The following is a 20119-nucleotide window of genomic DNA, read 5'->3' as shown; positions in this document are numbered from 1 at the left end:
GGAGATTTTAATGGTTGCTTCTATTTCTTTAGGGGTTATAGGGCTGTTAAAACAGTTTACCTGATCTTGATTTAACTTTGCTAAGTGGTATCTGTCTAGAAAATACTCCATTTTGTTAAGATTTTCCAATTTTGTGGAGTACAGGTTTTTGAAGTAAGATCTAATGATTCTTTTAATTTCTTGTGTTTGGGCCATAGATGTTCAGAATTAAGATATCATCTTGGTATGTATATATGTATGTATGTATATATATATATATATATATATAATTTTTGATGAATATGAAGTGTCCTTCCCTGACTCTCCCGATTAATTTAAAAGAGATATTTCAAACAACCAGAATGGAAAATTTCTAAGAGGTACTAGTCTCTTGTCAGGTATCACAATTCTACAAAGTCTGCCAAATGCCCTTTTTTGAATCCCATTCACAACTCAACATTATGTTCTCTGGGGTCTCCAGCACTTGTTAAGTAGTGCTGCCAGTTGATTTAGAGCAATCTCTCCTGGTTATATCATTTCACCAAACACTGAAAGTCTCATTTTTGCCTTGTCTAACCATGCAGGTCTCAGCATCCTCCTAGTTCAAAAATATGATCTCACTTCAAAATTCATAAGTAAGTGGGTGTTATTTCTGCCTTGCTGCAGTCAATGTTGAATGTATGTGTTTGTTGATATGTTTACATAGTTAGCTTTCTAAAACACTTATTATAACAGCTGATTTGTTATATACAGTACAACCTTACATGCATTGTGGAAGGTTTTACATGTGGAGTTATGGTTTGTATATATTTGGCCCAGGGAGTGGCACTATTAGAAGGTGTGGCCCTGATGGAGTAGGTGTGTCACTATGAGTGTGGGCTATAAGACCCTCATCCTAGCTGCCTAGAAGTCAGTGTTCTGCTAGCAGCCTTCAGATGAAGATGTAGAACTCTCAGCTCCTATACTACCATGCCTGACTGGATGTTGCCGTGTTCCTGATTTGATAATGGTCTGAACCTCTGAACCTGTAAGCTTGCCCCAATTAAATGTTTTCCTTATTAGACTTGCCTTGGTCATGGTGTCCATTCACAGCAGTAAAACCCTAAGACACGTGGTTACTGCCTCTTCACAAATTTTGGTGTGAAAAAGAAGCAACACCAATATTTTTGACAATCATACAAATTCATCTGCTTATATGATTAATTTTGAGCAAAAAAAATGTGTTTGTATTAAGAATACTTTTGGGAAATAATTCATTTCCAATACAACTGTTTGAACATATTTCACCATACAATTAGTGGTGTTTGATCAACATAAAGCATTAAAAATGAAATGCCATGAGTTGGGTCATGAGGTAAAAGTATTCCAAGTTTTCTGAGAAACCATCAATCTGATTTCCAGAGTGGTTGTACAAGTTGCAAAAATAACCATTTCCACAGACTCAATGCTATGGAATTTCCCCCAAAGAAGTTAACGCATTACCTTCTTAGTTTAGTCTCTGAATGAAAAAGAAAATAAGAAATAGAAGAACATGACTGTTCCTAGTTATGGTGGAGGAGAAAGTTTATTGTAGATAAAAGGGAGAACATGGCCAGAGGCAAAGACACCTGGGAGAGACCAGAGTGAACATGGCCAAACTGTGCTGGGCCATGTTGGGAGACAGGAAGGTCGAGCAAGAGGGGAGTCACCAACCAAGAGTCTGGGGAAAGGGCACCCCAGCTCCTGGACTGGGGAGTTCAGGGTGGGGGCAAGGTATGCCAGTCATACCCTGTAACAAGTAGAGACCAGGGATGCTGGGAGAACCTGACAGCCAGGTTCACTTTGATATGTTAAATAGGCACCTCAGCAATTTGTCTGGATTTGAGGCTCTTGGTAGTCTTTTTTTTTTAATTTATTTATTTTTTACACTCCAGATTTTATACACCCCACCCCCCATACATCATCCAACTGTTCCACATCCCATACCTCCTCCCCACCACTTGTCTCCACGTGGATGTCCCCACCTGTAGCCTCTCCTCCCCCAGCCTTAATAGTTCCACTGTTTACACCTGGATGGAGCTTCCCGCTCAATCTTTCTGCCACGCCCACTGCTGGAATCTGCTGCTTTGCTGTTCTGAAGCCATCACGTGATCACCCTGCTACTGGACCCCAAGATTATTTGGTGGGAATTGGGCCCTGCCCCCTTCCTTTATAACTGAGTGCCGGAATAGTAAAAATTAAACCTTGAACAGAGAGCTTTGTCTTAGTTCCTTCCTTATCTCGCGCAGCCCAACCCCTCTTCTCTTCCAGGTTTCTAAAATGCCTTTCCTGGCTAAAACCCAAGTTGTGATCTACTGGCCAAACACAACATTTGGTGCCCAACGTGAGGCTGAGAAATGGCAAAGGATTTTTGGAAGAGGCACTGCTGGTTTAGAGCTCCATGGAATAATTAAAGGATAAAGAAAATTCATACCGGAGAAGGTATACACTAAGCTGAGACAGCGTTAAACCCGAGCGCTGGTTCACTTAGGTTCAACAATAAAGCTTAAGAGGAGCTAAAAACTGTAACAGACAATAGGTCATGGCTCACAAAAGCTACATTTTTAGGCATGAGAAAAGAAAAGGTTCATTAAAAAAAAAAAGTAATAATCAGGCAGATTGCCGCAGTTAAAAAAAACTGCATCATGAGGGAGGAAATTGTCCCAAAAAGCAGAGAGAAATTTCAAAAGTGCCATGCTTTGTTCTCTCTAGGCCTTATAACAGGAGTACTCTGTTCCCCTTTATGTCTTGTCTAATGTCTGATACACCAATCTGTTCTCATGTTCAATTCATATATATTTGTGTCCAGTCTGTATAAATAAATGTTCTATGTTTTATGTTAGATAATAAAGATGGTATAAAAAACTTTATCTACAAAGCCAAGAGCTACCACGTGCTTCAGCCAAGAATCAGACACATGGCAAAAGGGCCCCTACTAAAAAAACTGTTCGTTTTAAGAAAAAAGGGCAAGTGCACAGCCTCTTATTTTCGGGGTAAAAAAACTGATAAATGGTTCATTATTAATGTATTTAATAATAGTGAAGAGCCTTTTATTCTATAATTATAACCACAAAAATTAATATTCTCTAATTAGTCTAAAATTAACTACTTCATTTAGTTCTTTTTTATTAATAATGTGCTCTACATGTTTTCACATTCAGCTCATAAGTTGTTGGTTAAGATTAATAATTGTTACATTGCTACAGATGGTTAGTGTTAAATTTTATAACTCAAGTTTAGAGTCCTTCCGACACGTGACATAAGACAGGCCAAAAGGCTAAGTCTCTAAAGATATTTCTAGTTTAAATAATAATTAATGTGGTTCCTATCCTAAATAGTAAAATTTAAGATAAGATTTAAAACAATGCCTCTTTATTAAAGCGTTAAAGCTTGCTTTAGTAAATATTCATAAATATTAATTAACAGCCAAACTTTGTAATATGATAATAATGCTTCTAATATTGATTTTAAAGATAATAAATTATTTTAAGCTTAAATTTTACTTTCCCAAGGTTATAAGTATTATCCTAACCTTACACAAAAAACTTAAAAATTATGGCTAAAACTGCCATTGTTCCATTGACTACAGCTTACAGTTTAATTACAAATTTAAGATTTTCTACTCACCCATATATTGTTAATTAAGATAATTACAAGAGTAATCATCTTATAAGAGCACTAATACAGCTCACTTCATACAAAACTATAACAAAGTTATCTAGTTATGTTTGTCTTTATAAATAGATTAAACCCTCAAACAATCAGTTTGACTACAGTTACTACCTAACAAAAAACTACAGTACAGACAATTTTTTCACAACACTAAAGTTGTAAAAAACATTTTAACTGTAGGTCATCTTAAAATAAAATATCAAAAATTAGAGACATAAACAGTTAAGTTATTCCTCTAAAATCAGTCCTTATTACAAGAAGACCAAAATACTCAAATTAAAAAATATTTTACGTTTAAGTCAATACAGGGCTCTGGGCAGCCCCAGAACAACTTGTGACCTTTCTTTTGTTTTACAAACAATACCTAAAGAAGTTTTTCCCTGTATTCAAAAAAAATTCTTTTTAAAAGTGTTACAGAACTATCCAGATATTTAATAATACTTAAATTCAAAGAGTTTTGCTTCTAATAAACTATAATCACTAAAAAATTTTACCTCTAAATATAACTAATGTAACTTTACATTATATAAAAAAAATTTTATTATTTCTATTTCTATACAAGAAGCCAGAAATTTTAATCTTTCAGTGTATATTGTTTCCTAAGTAAAAAATACTTTATTAACTAATACTTCTCAAAAAAAGTTTACCTTAAATCCTTGCCCTCACCCAAAAGATTCAGAAACAATATCCTTTTATTACTTAGTGTTTTAGTTTACTACAAAAAGTTTTACAAAAAATAAAAAAAAAACTTTTATAATTATTATTAATTAATAATTAAAAATTAGTTGTGCCCAAGACAATTCTTTGGCAAAAAAAACATTATTATAAAGTCATTTTTCTCATCCTCCCAACCGATCGTTGGCCCACATGGGCCCAACTAGCTGCTGTGGGGCAAAGTCTTAAAACACACAGTTTCCCCTGTTCCAACACAAATAATCTAACTGTGTACTATAAATAATGTTTTAAAATACTAACAATCAAACCTTAATTTATATATTAATAGTCAATGCCATATCTCTAAGCTCACAATTACTTAAAATTGTTCATTCCTCAAATACTATTAATTCTCAAATTTACAATTACTTATACATATTTCTAGTTAATAAATAAATTATACACATGTAACTCTTAATAACTTTTCAAACTTTCTAGTTACAACCACTCCTTAAAAAATAATTAAAAATACAATTAGTCACTACCCCTTTACAGCCAAGTATTTAAAATGTTTTGTCAACAAGTTATTAATTCAAAAGGTTAAATATTATAAAATTTTAAAACTTTAACTTCTTAAAAGACAAAAAAAATTATATCCACATACATACTATTTAGTACATTCCCATACACACTATTTAAATCATATCTTTATTTTCAAAATTTAAATTGTAAATGTCAAAAAATTAATAAATAACTTATAATATCTTTAAAAAAATCTTATTGACTTATAAATTAATCCTAAAACAACTATCTTATTAAAAAAAAAACAAGTTCTCTCCACAAAACAATACAAAAACATATTATTAATTCGTGTAACAAACCAACAGGTAAGTTAACCTTAAACAGAGAGCTTTGTCTTAGTTCCTTCCTTATCTCACGCAGCCCAACCCCTCTTCTCTTCCAAGTTTCCAAAATGCCTTTTCAGGCTAAAACCCAAGTTGTGATCTACTGGCCAGACACAACACCCACCCCCACCCCACCTGACCTCTAAACTCACTGGGGCCTCCCTACAATCTATTGAGGGTTAGGTGCATCATTTTTGAATGAACACAGACCCAGCAGTCCTGTGCTGGTGGGAGCCTCATATCAGCTGGTGTGTGCTGCCTGTTTGGTGATCCAGTGTTAGCGAGATCTCAGGGTTCCAGATTAATTGAGACTGCTGGTCCTCCTACAGGGTCGCCCTTCTTCTCAGCTTCTTTCAGCCTTCCCTATTCAACAACAGGGTCAGCTGCTTCTGTCCATTGGTTGAGTGCAAATATCTGCATCTGACTCTTTCAGCTGCTTTTTGGGTCTTTTGGAGAGCAGTGATGCTAGGTCCCTTTTTGTGAGTGCTCCATAACCTCAGTAATAGTGTCAGGCTTTGGGACCTCCCCTTGACCTGGATCCCACTTTGGGCCTGTCACTGGACCTTCTTTTCCTCAGGCTCTTCTCCATTTCCATCCCTGTAATTCCTTCAGACAGGAACAATTATGGGTCAGAGTTGTGACTGTGGGATGGCACCCCTCCCTCATTTGATGCCCTGTCTTCCTGCTGGAGGTGGGCTCTATAAGTTCCCTCTCCCTACTGTAGGGCATTTTATCTAAGGTCCCTCCCTTTGAGTCCCGAGAGTTTCTCACCTCCTGGGTCTCTGGTTGGTAGTCTTTAGTGTTAGACATTCTTAGGAAGGGAGGGCCTAGTGAATCTGGTCAGTTTCAGGACTTTCCTATTTGGGGTTGTTTTCTTCCTGTCTTAATGGGCACCTGCTGCAGAAAAGAAAACCACTATATATTGATCCATTGTCAATGTGAGACCTAATCACTTCTCCTGTCATGCTTAACTCCCAGATAAAAACAACAAGGTCGTAATTCTGCATAAAATATAACACACACAACTACAAAAACATTATGTTCTTAGAATAGGTAATAAAGTCCCTTGAGGAACACTTAGTCTTTTAGTGTCTACCTGACAAAAGTTAGCTAATCTATGCCCTCCTTGTTCTGCTGTTTGCAGTAAACCTACCTCTCACTCAATGGTGTACAAGCCACTGGTGAGTCTCATCAGAATGCATAGCCCACCTAGTCCAGCTTTTCTATACCTGTGTCCCATCTGTCAGTTTTTAGTCCTGTGGCCCAAGTTAGTTCAATTCCTAATCCGTTCAGTTTGCAGCACATAAGAATTATTCATCCCACAGAATAGAGAACTAAGACAGAGGAAGAAACCACACAGAAAATTCTAGAATTATGGAATGATGATGAATACTGTGACTGACACATAATAGGAATGCTGGGAGGAGAAACTGACACAGCGGTCGCTGGAGCATCTGCTGCGATTACAACAGAGAATTCTCTCCCTGAGCTGACAACAAGACCATGTGGCACAGGAATTCCTGGAACATCATGCAGGGAGGCAGCAACACCTGCATGTCAAGGTCAGACAACAGAAAGTCAGAGGCAAATGAAAGCCTTGAACTCATCCAGAGCCAAAAAAAAAAAAACAGTTTCCTTGAGAGTTCTCTCTGCCCTTTCTTCAGAGACCCTGTCAGCAAGAATAGAGCACACACAAGTATTTAATGTCTAAAGAGAAACAAACACTCACACCAACCCATCCCCTCAATCACTATCCCTCCACCTCACACTCACTCCACATTCCTAGCCCCTCCATCGCACCTGCTCTGCACTCACAGGGGTCACCCACTCACCAGCTGCACTTGGCGGCTCCAAGAAGGCTGACCTCCCTGCCTGTCTGCCAGCTCAGCAGTATCCCACTAAGCTCAGCAAAGGCAACTCTGGCCTTGTGCACCCTGGGTAGGGATGCCATTCCCCCTGGGCTCCAGTCCGTTGTCCCTCTTAGCATATCCACGCTACAGGTTCCAAATGTCTGTCCCTTCCACAGCCCACCAGAGAGATGTATCATCATCAAATGCACCTACATGCCAGATCCAGTTAGGAAGGGACCCTATCAGCCACATGTCTACAGATGGAGAAAAGATCCCGCAAAACCCTGCCACATTTGTCGCTACCAAAGACTACACAACATCATGGTGGCTGCAGACACTCCAACCTCGACTGCTGAACACTCCTAGCAGATTGCACCCTTGAACCTTCCATTCCTTAAGTTCTTCTTAGATGTTTTGTCATTGGGGATAAAAGAAATGAAGAGTTACATGTTTAAAGTGAAATCTTACAGTTTGAATCTGAAGTGGCCACCATGGGCTTATGTTTTACATTTGGTTGCTAGCTATCAGTCCTTTTGGGTAGATGGGCGTATAACCTTGTGTGTGTGTGTGTGTGTGTGTGTGTGTGTGTGTGTGTGTGTGTGTAACTTTTAGGCGGTAGAGCCTAACTGTGTATTTACATCATTATGGGGAAGGGCTTAAAGGTTACCCTTGCTTCTAGGCTCTACATTATTCTTTCCCGTGGTCCACCATAATGTGGACAGTGTCTACCACATACTCCCTCTGCCTTCCTCTGGTTTTGATGAATTGAAAATCCTGAATCCAAGTCTACCTTCCCTCGAGTATGTTGTTTCTGCCCAGTGTCGTGGTCCTAGCACCACAGAGGTTGCTGACACGGTCCTTCAGAACCTGGCAAGCAGGATTCCACAGAATCTTGGAGTTTGTGAAATGTATCTGGGAAAAATGGATTCTAGGTGTTTGTTTGTTTGTTTGTTTGTTTGTCTGTTTGTTTTAGTCTAACAGTTACACCAACAGACATGTACTGTTAAAAATACTGTGACATTTCTTTCTTAATTTCTCAGTGAGTAGTTCAGCCTTTCACACTCGCTGACAGATTCGTAAAGATGGGTACCAAGACTGGGTGGCAGCCAGAGGGAAATGAAAGTAATCACACAGATGACAGAAGGCGAAATTGGATAATTTTCTAACTATATTTGTAGAGAGATAGGATGTCTTTCAAGCTGAATTTCTAATGATGCTACTTTGCGTGTCATCTGGTCTTGCTCTAAATTCATCAAGGATTATAGGTAACAGAGCCACCATGATTTTCTACATACATGTATATATGTATATAGTGTATATATGTATATATGGAATGTGTGTATAGATAGATAGATAGATAGATAGATAGATAGATAGATAGATAGATAGATAGATAGATAGATAGATAGACAGACAGATAGGCAGGCAGGCAGGCAGGCAGGCAGGCAGGCAGGCAGGCAGCCAGATAGATAGATAGATAGATAGATAGATAGATAGATAGATAGATAGATAGATAGATAGGTAGGTAGGTAGGTAGGTAGGTAGGTAGGTAGGTAGGTAGGTAGGTAGGTAGGTAGACAGACAGACAGACAGACAGACAGACAGACAGACAGACAGACAGACAGACAGACAGACACATTACATATACACATGTATATATGAAGGAAAAAGACTCACAAGCCTGAGGCAGCATGGGAGCTCCAGGGTGAAGATGGCAGATGCCTGCATACTGAGAGTTTGCTCCTTTGATTTAGAAGACCGAGTATGCCCATTTCTAGCACCCTCATGGCCGACAGCTTCCTTGCTAACTAGTGTCCGTACCCTTTCTCTTATGGCCATCGAATCTGCACATTCAGCTCCCATCTGCACAAATTCACAGAGAAACTTCCCTGTCAATGTGTGTGGAAAGCTGACAACTTGCTGAGAAATTAACAACAAATGTCATAATGTTTTTTTTTTTTAACCAATGTGTTGGTGTGAATGTACTAGGTGAAAAAAAATGTAATTAGTTCTTTATGAAGTGTGATGTTTTAGATAGCCTACAGGCTAAAGAATTCAGTGTGTGTGTCCAGTTTGTGTGAAGTAGGATGCATCCATGAATAACTCTGAGGGTCCCGCTAAAGCTGAGCTGCTGGTACCCTCCAGGAGGCTCAGAGAGCCTCAGACTTGGGTATGTAATAGCCACATACTTGGAATTTTCTTCTTTCTATTACTATGCAAAAACAAATTATTTCCCCCAAATAGAGCACATTATACCCACTTGATTTTGCTGGTAGCCAATGAGCAGGACATTTTGACGGAGCACAGTGGGGACATATCCCTAGTTGGTCTGTTCCCACATTGAGGAGATGCCACTCACAAGGCTGGAGTCAGTCTTGGACTTCAAGGGACTCCCTATGTGGCCTGGGAATCCTCCAGAGGAGAGGTCCTGGGTGCTCATGGCTTCCACTTAGAAGCTGATGCTCCCAGACGTGACCTTGGGTTTGTATAGTGTCATGTGAAAGCAACTGTCAATACACAGGGGCCACTGGGGAGGGACTGAAAATCACCTCTCAATAGGACATATGAGAAATAAATTGAAATCACAATCTTAAACTAACGCAAGCTGTAGGAAGTATTCAGTAGCTGGGAGATCATTTCAGAAGCTACATTATAGGGCAAGTGCCCTGCAGCCTCTGAGACAGGGTCAGTATGGGGTAGACTGCTGAATCTTTACACAGAGTCAGGGACCCAGAAGAGAAAGAGCTGTGGGGTGACATGAGGTCAGATCCACCCCCAGTGTCGCTCTGGCCAGGACTCGCTCCTCCTTCTCGTCAGTCACATTACTCTTTTTCTCAGCAGGTTCCTGGACTTTGTTCAGAGTGATGCACATATTCATGGTGACCAACAGAATCTATGCATGTTCAGAATGCACAATGAGGACTCTTAGTGCTGGCCCCACTATCCAGGTCAGAGAGCCAGGTCCATTACTTATCACTAGACTCTTAACATGGGAGTCCATACATAGAATGAGCTCTGAAAATGGCCCTACCACACTTCATCCTAGCTGTCTAGGCTGTTGACCAGTTGCTGTTTCTGTGAGGACCACTCATGGAGAGAACCTCACATAAAGGTTTTTATGCCTCTGTCCACATGTGACATGGGTCACACATTTATGGTGTCAGGTCTCTGGCAACATGAAGGTGTCCTCTGAACGGAATCCTAGACAAATCTTGACTCCAACTTATGAGCAACAAGACACATATCCACATATCCTGTGGCTAACAGGAATCTTTCCAGAAATCTATGATATTGGAATAGATAGGGTCAATGTTAACGAGGCTCTCTTAGCTGGTCATCTCTACATGATACAATCTGCAGGCTCCTGGCAGGATATCATTCCAGGTCTAGAACTCATTAGAAACTACAGACATAAGCTCTGGTTGGTTCAGGAGAAAGTAGCTCAGAGCCTGAATAGCTGAGGTCACATGATCCAAAGAGAATCCTTGCCTTCCGGGATCTCCAAGGTGAGAGTGGATCCTTACCAACGCCTCACATTCCCAGCCATGAGGGATTTCACCTGCCCTCCTGTGGCCATGTGTCTGTCCTATCCTAGTCAGAGCTTCCACTGAAGACTCTTTACAAGCTCATAGCCCATAGGACAGACAGGTCTCCAACACAGCCAGACAGGGAATTCCTCTGGGGAAGATGGGAATAAACATTGGTGCAGAAGAAATCATCTGACCTTGATGTCTATGTGTCCTGATATCCTGATGTCCTGATATATATAGTAGTTATATATCACAACTATATAAAGTAGGAGAAGTTATTTTTTTCCAGAGAGGGTTGTGAAAGCCAACATAGGGACCCTATGTGCAGCATCCCCTATAATCAAGCCTCAACAGCCTCCTGAAAGCCATGACACTAGCAAACAAGCTTCATTTACTTAAAGCAAGAGGGACAAAACTGGTGAGTTCCCAGGAGGCTCTGGAAATGGGGAGCAGTATTTAGTAGAGTATCTTACCTACTGTGGTGGTTTGAATCTCCCTCCTTAGTTAAGGAAAGCCACTGAGGCCAGACATGCAGCAGGGATGGGTGTCCTACATGGAGGCCCACAGAAGCCATTACATGAAGCTGTGAGGGTAAAGTCTGGGTTGCCTTGGAGACCCCAAGAAGCTGGAGATGCCAGAGCCATGAAATGCCTGCCAAGGAAAGCTGTAGACTGGGTATGGAATCAGCCCAAAAGAAAGAAGTGTTTTTGCAATCAACAAAGCTGAAGTGAGTTGGAAATAGAGAGAGCACTTTGACATCAGATGAGGAGACACAGAATTTCAAATCGGCCCTGATGGTTTTAGATCTCGCTTTTGTTTATATTTTCTCACCAAGTTCTGTATTATGCCTCTTAGAATAGTGGTGTGTATCCTATGCCACTGTATTTGGGAAGTATGCAATCTGCCTTTGATTTTGATTTTACAAGGGATTAGAGTTAAGAGGTTGCCTCTAATCTCAGAAGAGACTGAGCCTTCAACTTTTAAACAGCATTGAGGCTGTTATAGACTATGGGACTTTTGAAGTAAGACTGAATACATCTTTGCGTTATGATATGGTTACAAGCCTATGCAGGCTTCGAAATGGAATGTGATGTTTTGAATAAAAAAGATCCTCTATAGGCTCATATATTCAAATGTTTGGGCATTAGAGAGTGGCATTACTTGAGATGGATTAGAAGGTGTAGCCTTGTTGGAGGAAGTGTGTCACTGGTGGTGGGCTCAAGCCATGCCCAGTGACACTCTCTTTCTGCTGCCTGTGTGTCAGTGTCCAGGCCAGAGTAACTGCAGCCAGCATTGGAGTCTGTGGAGTACAGCTCACCAGCTACGATGAGTGTACCTCAGAGAGGCAGAGCTCCTGGGGATTGTAGGGCACTCTTTGTTGCTGCTAGGGCTTCTCCTACTTTGGTGCCACCGCGTTCTCCTTGTATTTAGCTTGGTGTGATTATTTTGTGTGAGAGTCCCACTCCTCTCCGGGCAGTTTACCTGTAGTCCATAATAAAAGTGAGCATTTCACCAGGGCACTGTTATTTAGACAGATAATGACTCAATTGAACTTCCTGAAAATAGTTTAAGGACATGAGTGGCTAGGGCTTCAAATGAGGAACATAGAGAAAGTAGGAATAAAGACTAGAAAACACCTTTTTGGAGCTGGATGCAACAGTTACTAGAGATAGGTAATAAGAACAAGAAAGTTTCAGGTGTTGTTAGCCCATGAGCCTTGCCTGTGGGAGACACGCCAGTGGTTACAAACAGTAGTTATGTTCCTGTAACTATGGTTCGCTCTGGGTTTCCTGGATATGTAGCTTACAGATGTAATTACGGGATCTTGGTATGCACCTGGAGAAAACAGACTTGTAAAAGGGAAGTGAATGACCCTACTGTGAGTGTAAGAAAGGGAACATGGGTGGGTAACTAGTCCAGCTGAGCAACGTGTGGTAGAATGAAACAAAACCAAAAGTCTGCCACACTGTAACTACAAACTGTCCTCAGCCAGTACAAGAAAGGGTTATGAAAGGGTTATGAGGCTGTTATAGACTATGGGACTTTTGAAGTAGGACTGAATACATCTTTGCTTACATAACCCTTCTTAATTAATAATAAAAGAAATATTGATTTGGGACAAAGCTGTAATTATGGGAGGAAAAACAGGGGAGAAAATGTTTAACCACACGTGGGTTTCTGAGGAAATCTGTGACTTATGATTATAAAGGGATTCCTTTCAATGTAAAGGCTTTTGTTCTGAGTAGTATACAAGGAATAAAAGAAAAAAATGAAGCAGGAGAGTCAGTGAAAAAAAATATGACTTTGCTTTAACCATCACACATCTGTGTGTCTTCTTACTGCCCATGCCATGTTTCCTCCTCAGAACCCTGCCCTGCTGGAGCTAAACCTGTGCATTCAGATGGAGAACTCTCAGGTCCATCTCCAGCACCACATCTGCCTGCCTGCCACCAAGCTTCCTGACATGATGTCAATGGACTAAACCTCTGAAACTGTAAGCCAGCTCCAATTAAATGCTTTCCTTTATCAGAGTTGCCGTGGTCATGGTGTCTCTTCACAGCAATAGAACACTGACACCTACAATCAGGAAAAAAAAATGATTGCTATCAACTAGAATAGAAGATGAGCAATAGGCAAATGAGAAATGTGAATAGATAAAAATTATCTGAAAACATGGTCAAATCCAGCAAACACCAAGTCAGGTGCTGTAATCTGCAAGAAGAAGCTGTGGGGATGAGAAAAGCAGCTCTGTCTGAGAGGATGGTGCAGAGGGCATGTGGTAGAGGTAGGTGCTTCAACACCATGACTAGATAGAACCAAGAGAATCCTTGACAGTTCAGAGGTCAAAGATCATGCCAGAGAACTGCCAGGGGTAGAAAACCTGCCCTCTTGTCTTGAAAACCTACAGAGCTACTTCTGAATGAAGCACTAAGCCACTGGGGGTGTAAAGCAGAAAGCTAACCTGAGGGGTTTGAATATAAATACAGGTGCGACATGAGCAAAACAGAACGGGAAGCCTCGAGTGCATCCTTAAAGAGATGCAGACTCGAAACCATGCACTTTGCAAAAGGGGTCTTTGTGAGGTGACTGCTATAGACAAGAACAGGCACCAGAAAGCATGCAGTACTGCAGACAGACTACAGAGGGAGCTCGGATCCAGCCAAACTCCTAAATAGAAACAGAAGTTGCTTGCTTTTTAAGCCTGACCCAGGAAGCTCAGGCTGACCATGATGAAAACACAATGTGGCCAGGGATGGCTTTGTGCTCTTGATCTTTCTGTCCCCACATCCCAGGTGCTGGGATTTCTAGTGTTCCATATAAGTGTTATTACTGTGTGTGCATGGCCTTCACAGCACACACGTGAAGGTCAGAAGACCACTTTAGGGACCATAGACCGCCTAACACTTTTGGATGTGTGTTAGAATGCTGGTGGTCAGGCTTGTGTGATTTTCGCTTGCCTAATCATCTCTCTGGCTCCAGATGTATCTTTAAAATTGGGGTATGAGGAACTAATGAAATGGCTCAGTGGTTAAGAGCACTGGATGCTCTTAAGAGGACTTGGGTAGGATTCCTAGCTCCACACAGTGGCTCACAACTGCCTGTAAATCCAGCTCCAGGGGATCTGATGTCCTCTTCTGACCTCCTCTGGCACCAGGCACACATATGGAATACATACATACATACATACATACATACATACATACATACATGCAGGCAAACTATCCACCCACATTTAAAAAAAAAATGTTTAAAGAACAAAAAAAGTAGATAAATGAACTAAAAACAAGAACCAACATCCAACTATACACTGCTGACAAGAAGCAAATTTTACATAGATGGTATGGGCTTTTAATTAAAAATAAGCAGGTGGACCAGGAGTGGAAGGGGCCACTGCTGGAAAGCAGCACGTGAGAACTAACTGCGTCTCCACTTTCTCTCTGTCACCCCACCTCTTAGTCTCGCTGACAGGTAGCTTTCTGCATCCTTCTGTCCTCCTTGGCACTGAGCCTTTCCCAGACCTTCAAGAGATGTGAAGAGAAACTCTCTACTCTTTATGTTGGCGCACTTCGATCTCCTGTAACCACGTCGTGTATGTCCACAGTAATTATTTTCATGTAAAAAAATGCAGAGAACTGTGGCCACCTCAGTTTTTTCTAAATTCATTTTCATCGTATGCTGAAAGTATTATTTTATTCGTGGCATGCCCAGTGAAAATGCTCACGTGAAGATATATAGATGTGAATAAACCCCCTGATGCACACTGCCTTACAAATACGAGCACTCTGAACTTTGAAAGTCCATTAAGATGATCTCTTAGACCTATCAAGTATTTCATAAAATTTTAAAATGCTAATTCCTTGTTTAAAAAAACCACTCATTAGAGTCATAAGATAAAGATTTCATTAAGTTACAAAATGTAATGTAATAGACATAGATTTTGATAGAAATTTCCTTCCAAACAAGTCAAGTTCGAAGTAAATACATGTTAGTTGTAGCAAATATACCCTAATTATAATTTTGTCTCTTTGTGTAACAGTCATAGTTAACATAAAAATCATATGATTTCTGTTTCAAAATGTTTTACAAAACGTATAACACTGCTAAATGTAAGGTTTTGATTGGGGTTGGATGACATGAAAAATAATATGTATAAATGTCTGCTAAAGGTCTTGGAGTCATTTCCTTTTCTCAGTGTAAATGACAGGAATTGTAAATCCCAAACGAGAGTAATGTTCAAGGCCTTGATATCTAAAATCTACCTCGCATGTGATTACATAAATGTGCACTGCCTGCATGTGCACCAAACTGGCTTCTGCATAAGTGTTCTTGTAAACTAAAGCCATTAAACTGGTACAACTTCCTTTTGTTTCTTTTTTTAAATTTTATGTTTGTTTGTTTGTTTGTTTGTTTGTTTGTTTGTTTGTTTTGAGACAGGGTTTCTCTGTATAGCCCTGGCTGTCCTGGAACTCACTTTGTAGACCAGGCTGGCCTCGAACTCAGAAATCTGCCTGCCTCTGCCTCCCAAGTGCTGGGATTAAAGGCGTGTGCCACCATGCCCGGCACAACTTCCTTTTCATTTGTAGTAAAACTAAAATTTCAAGGGAAAAAGTCCTAATTCCAACCACCTCTTCAGGCTGAGCCTGGCTACATGTCTGTAGGTCAGTTAAGGTGGCAGGATAAAGGTGAAGGGCAGAGAGGGCACATCCAGTCAGTGTGTGAGCATTTACAGGCAGAGGGCTAACAGGCTTAGCATTTTCTTCAGGGAGGCTAACATACATTTTTAATTAAAATGTTTTTAAGCTCATGCAGAATTGCACAGTTTTGGACAAGATGTTGTCTTCTTAACCTATCTCTCAATCCTGGTTCTACAAAATGACCCTCACTCCCTAGGGATATCAATTAATTTTAAGAAATTACTTCCATCCCAGCGTGCATTTTTTTTTCCTATGGGATAATTGCCTCCTTCTCAGACGCTAACTTCATCCCAAGGACTAAAGTGATGACTTATCTCTGTGCTTTACGTATGTTGTGTGTGTGTGTGTGAACTACGTATGCTGTGTGTGTGAACTACATATGTTGTGTGTGTGTGAACTACATATGTTGTGTGTGTGTGAACTATGTATGTTGTGTGTGTGTGTGAACTACATATGTTGTGTGTGTGTGTGTGAATATATATGAAGATACATGCACTTTAGTTGTTTTAAGGATTGTTTTTGTCAGTACCATCTCTTTAAAAAAATCATTTTAAAAACCACTTGAAGGCTTGCAGACATCTTCAGGTTTACAGATTACCTTAATGTGTTAATAATATACATGGGACAATCGTTCATCTATGTTTTTAGTTCTAAAGAAATATAAAATAGTTGAGGCAAAATACTTGTTAAATAACTCACATACCGGTGAACAGGTCGTTCAAAAGGAATAAAGTAAGAAATGCCAAACGTTTCCCTGCTTTGGCTCCTTGTAATCCAGAATAACAGCTAACCCCTTTTAGTTCTCATACTTGGGAAGGGGCAGGTGGATCTCTGAGTTTAAGGCCAACCTGGTCTACAGATGAGGTTTCAGCATAGCCTGGGTAGCCTGGGCTACAAAGAGAGCCCCTTGTCTCAATTTTTTATTTTGTATTTTTTTTTTTTTTTTTTTTTTTTTTTTTGCACAGGATATCACTATGTAGCTCTGGCTATCCTGAAACTCACTAGGTAGATCAGGCTGGCCCAAAACTCGCAGAGATCCAATTGTCTCTGCCCCTCAAGTGCTGGGACTTAACATATCTGGCTGAACAAAAAAATTATCTTTAAGTGTCTGTTATAATGACTTACATCTTTAGCAAATAAATTGGTTAAGAAGATGCAAGACTGTTAATGTAGTTTGTGTTTCTGTTCATAACTGTTAGATATTTAACATGTCATATACAGTTTCTGAGTTTTAGGTACAGCCTCCTGGGGTTTAATTTTTAAATTATCTTATTAAAATGTTTCTGAACTATGCACCAACATTAATAATTATAGGAACTCTTGGCAGAAAGAGAGAGAGAGAGATGTTATAGGTATGAGATAGACAGGTATGGTATAGGGTTAAAGAAGATTGAAGAAAAGGAAACTGTTTTTGGATAAGAATGCACTTTGCATGGTAAGAGAAAGACTTGCACAGCGGAGACTGATGGTGATGATGGGGAAAGACAGAAGTATGCTGCAAAAAGATTACAGAAACTAAACTTTAAAAAGTGGACATGGTTGTGACTAAGCTGATCTTATTTGCTTTGAGACAGTGTCCCACTGTGTAGCCCTGCCTGGCCTGAAATTTGCTACAGGCTAACAGGCTGCTTTTCACCTCACAGCTATCCACCTGCCTCTCTCCCTGGGAAGCTGGGATTGGAGACACGCATCACTACGCCTGGCTTGTACCCATTGCGTTAACGGTAAGGTGTGCAATTTCTATCACATTACATAACAATCACGCAACTCTTTTTAATGGACGAGTACTTGCATCTATTTCTAAAATTTGGCCTATTAGATAAACAACTCAACTACTTTGACGTCACTTTGGGAGACAGGGGACTACGGTTCCCTCTAGTGGCCACTGCCAAGTCTGCAGCTGAGATTCGGAAAATTTGTTACGGGTGCCTTCTACCAGTCGCCCGGCAGATGGCGCACGGTGGCCTGTATCCTAGAAGACTGCTTTCATCTTGCAGAAGGCCGGAGGCTTTGCTACTTACTTAAAGAGCCCTTGTTACGGGACGCTCATTTTGAAAGTGGAAACGTATTTTAGAATTTCAAATATTCTAGCTGAACAATGTCCCACCTCTGTTACCCAACTTCATAAGACCCCAGTGCCAACCAAGCCCGAGACTGGTGAGGACCATCACACTAAGCTAAGAGCTCAGAGCCCTCTGTGTCCAACCAGGACATTAACAGGTCAGGTGGGAGATGCCTCTGCCTGGTCCATTCTGTGCCTAGTTTCTTACCCTAGACTAGCCACCTCTGGCTTTGTGGTTAATATTGCATGGCCATCCAAGTAGCTCTGAGGAAACAGGAGCTTAACCTGGCCCCCGAGGGTTTGAGGAGAACTCAAGTCCATTTCCTGATGCCTCCCCATACCAGTGACTTCATACGGTGTGCACACTCACGCTGCGATGGTTCACCTGTGCTGAACCGGGTTCCTGCTTCATCTGCAAAGATGCCAGGGAGATCCTGTGCTCACAGCTGGACAGCACCATTGTATCCTAGCTTAAGGCCTGTACTCTGTAGGCAGCGTGGCATGTCTTCATGCCTTTTGAGTGGCTGCCGGAAGTGCTTTGGGGTAAGCACTGTAGCCTGAGCCACTGGGGCTCCCCTGCATTCCTGAGAGCAATTAGGGCCCCTTTCCTCAGAGAAATTGGAGGGCGTAAGCCCCTGGTGCCTGAGTTCACATGTTCAGAGTTGATAAGCATGGCGGATCCGACGGGAATTTTTTATTTTTGCCTTTTGTTGTTGATGGAAAGGGTGGGCAGCAGCATAAACAATAAGGGCAACTTAGTGACTAACAGGCTCCTGGGGCAGGCGGCGTCCAGCTGGAGAGGCCCAAAGTCGCGAACCACCCACTTAGTATTTGCAACTTAGGGGTCCTCAGAAGTGTTCGGAAGTTGGTTTGCTGCAATGTGAACTTTGTTCAACTTAAGAAGGGGAAGGGAGTGTTAAGTCCCCCTCGTGGCAGCTGGAAGTCAGGCCCAATCCCCAGCTACTCAGCAGCTCTCTCATGCTTTAGGTTTGGGGCCACTCTGCAATCCTTGAATGTGTTTAAGATGGAGATGGGGCTTTTAGCTTATGCTGGAAGTTTAGCTCTAACAAATATGTACTTACGTTTGGAACTGAAACATAAGTTTATGCATTTTTTAATTCTTAAAAAAAAACAAAAACAAAAACAAAACATGTAGCAGGCTTGTAGCCTGGATGTGCAACAGTGAACTTGGAAGCTTTATAAAGTTGAAAACACACAGATCACAGGCCCAATATTGTGTTCCTAGGGTTTATCCCAAAGAAGTGTGTATGTGTGTGTGTGTGTGTGTGTGTGTGTGTGTGTGTGTGTGTGTGTACACGCATGCACACACACGTACAGTTTGTAGACAAGATATTTGTAAATGTTACAAATTAAATGGAATTGACCTCCCATCACTTAATGAACAAGTCAAAGTGGTGTCCGTGGCTGCTCGGCAACAGCAATGAACTCAGCTTTATCCACGTAGCTGGCACAGATGGACCTGGAGTACATTCTATCCCTCACAGAGAATGCTAAACTATTAATCGAATCAAAGAAGGGGGGCAGAAAGGCAAGCAACTAATATTAACATGATTCACAGAGGGAGGCAAGCAAAATGGCTCTGAATCCTATTGCAGGGTGCTCAGCTTCCTTTATAAAATGAGAAATACTAATTAAAATTGCCACTTGTCAAATTAAAAACGAATCTGAAATCCTGATTGCTCACTCTTGAATCTCAGAAGCAGGCAATCTCCCGCACTGCTGGTGGCAACTTGGGCTTCACGGAGGTTTGACTGGCTGTAGGGAGATGCCAGGGCCTTGCAAGGAAGGACTGAAAAACAAAGAGAAGCCCCCAAAGACGTGGACTGGGACTCATTCCCAAGGATCCTTGCATCAAGACTATAACGTAGTGGGTATAAGGAAAGCCTAGACCGTGTCTTGTGGGCGATGGATAGAGGGAAGGGCACGATTTGGGCTTACATAAACATCAGCCTCATACAATTTTGCCCTTGGATGCATGTGATTATACAACCACAAAGATGGGAACTGGAAAGATGGCTTCGTGGCGAAGAATGCTCACTGCTCTTGCAGAGGACAAAAGTGTGGTTTCCAAGCACCCACGATAGGCAGCTTACAACCACCTGTAACCCCAGCTCCAGGGAGATGGGAAGTGGAGACAGGAGAAGCCCCAGAAGTTGGCAGGCTAGGTGGCCTTGAGCACCCAAGGATGAAGCAAGAGCTCTTGTGTTTAACAAGATGAGACTGTCTTCCAACC

At 41.1% G+C, this 20119-nt stretch overlaps 2 long non-coding RNA genes across 3 annotated transcripts in view; one reads left to right on the top strand and one right to left on the bottom strand.

Moving 5' to 3' along the window:
• The window catches only part of Gm40017, a 55988-nt gene that overhangs the window by 23788 nt on the left and 12081 nt on the right, over positions 1-20119 (bottom strand). The gene's annotated exons all lie outside the window — the stretch shown is intronic.
• Gm30591 lies at positions 8670-15469 on the top strand. Of its 2 annotated transcripts, XR_375380.3 has the most exons (3): positions 8670-10026; positions 12974-13102; positions 14566-15469. It is a non-coding gene; the product is annotated as a predicted gene, 30591 (long non-coding RNA). The 2 variants fall into 2 exon arrangements; XR_375379.2 differs by lacking the exons at positions 8670-10026; positions 12974-13102 and adding an exon at positions 13144-13393.

Source organism: Mus musculus, chromosome 2, assembly GCF_000001635.26.
Source record: "Mus musculus strain C57BL/6J chromosome 2, GRCm38.p6 C57BL/6J".
Lineage (NCBI taxonomy): Eukaryota > Metazoa > Chordata > Mammalia > Rodentia > Muridae > Mus > Mus musculus.
Note: the sequence above shows the minus strand (reverse complement) of the source record. Positions and strands in the feature narration are given on the sequence as shown.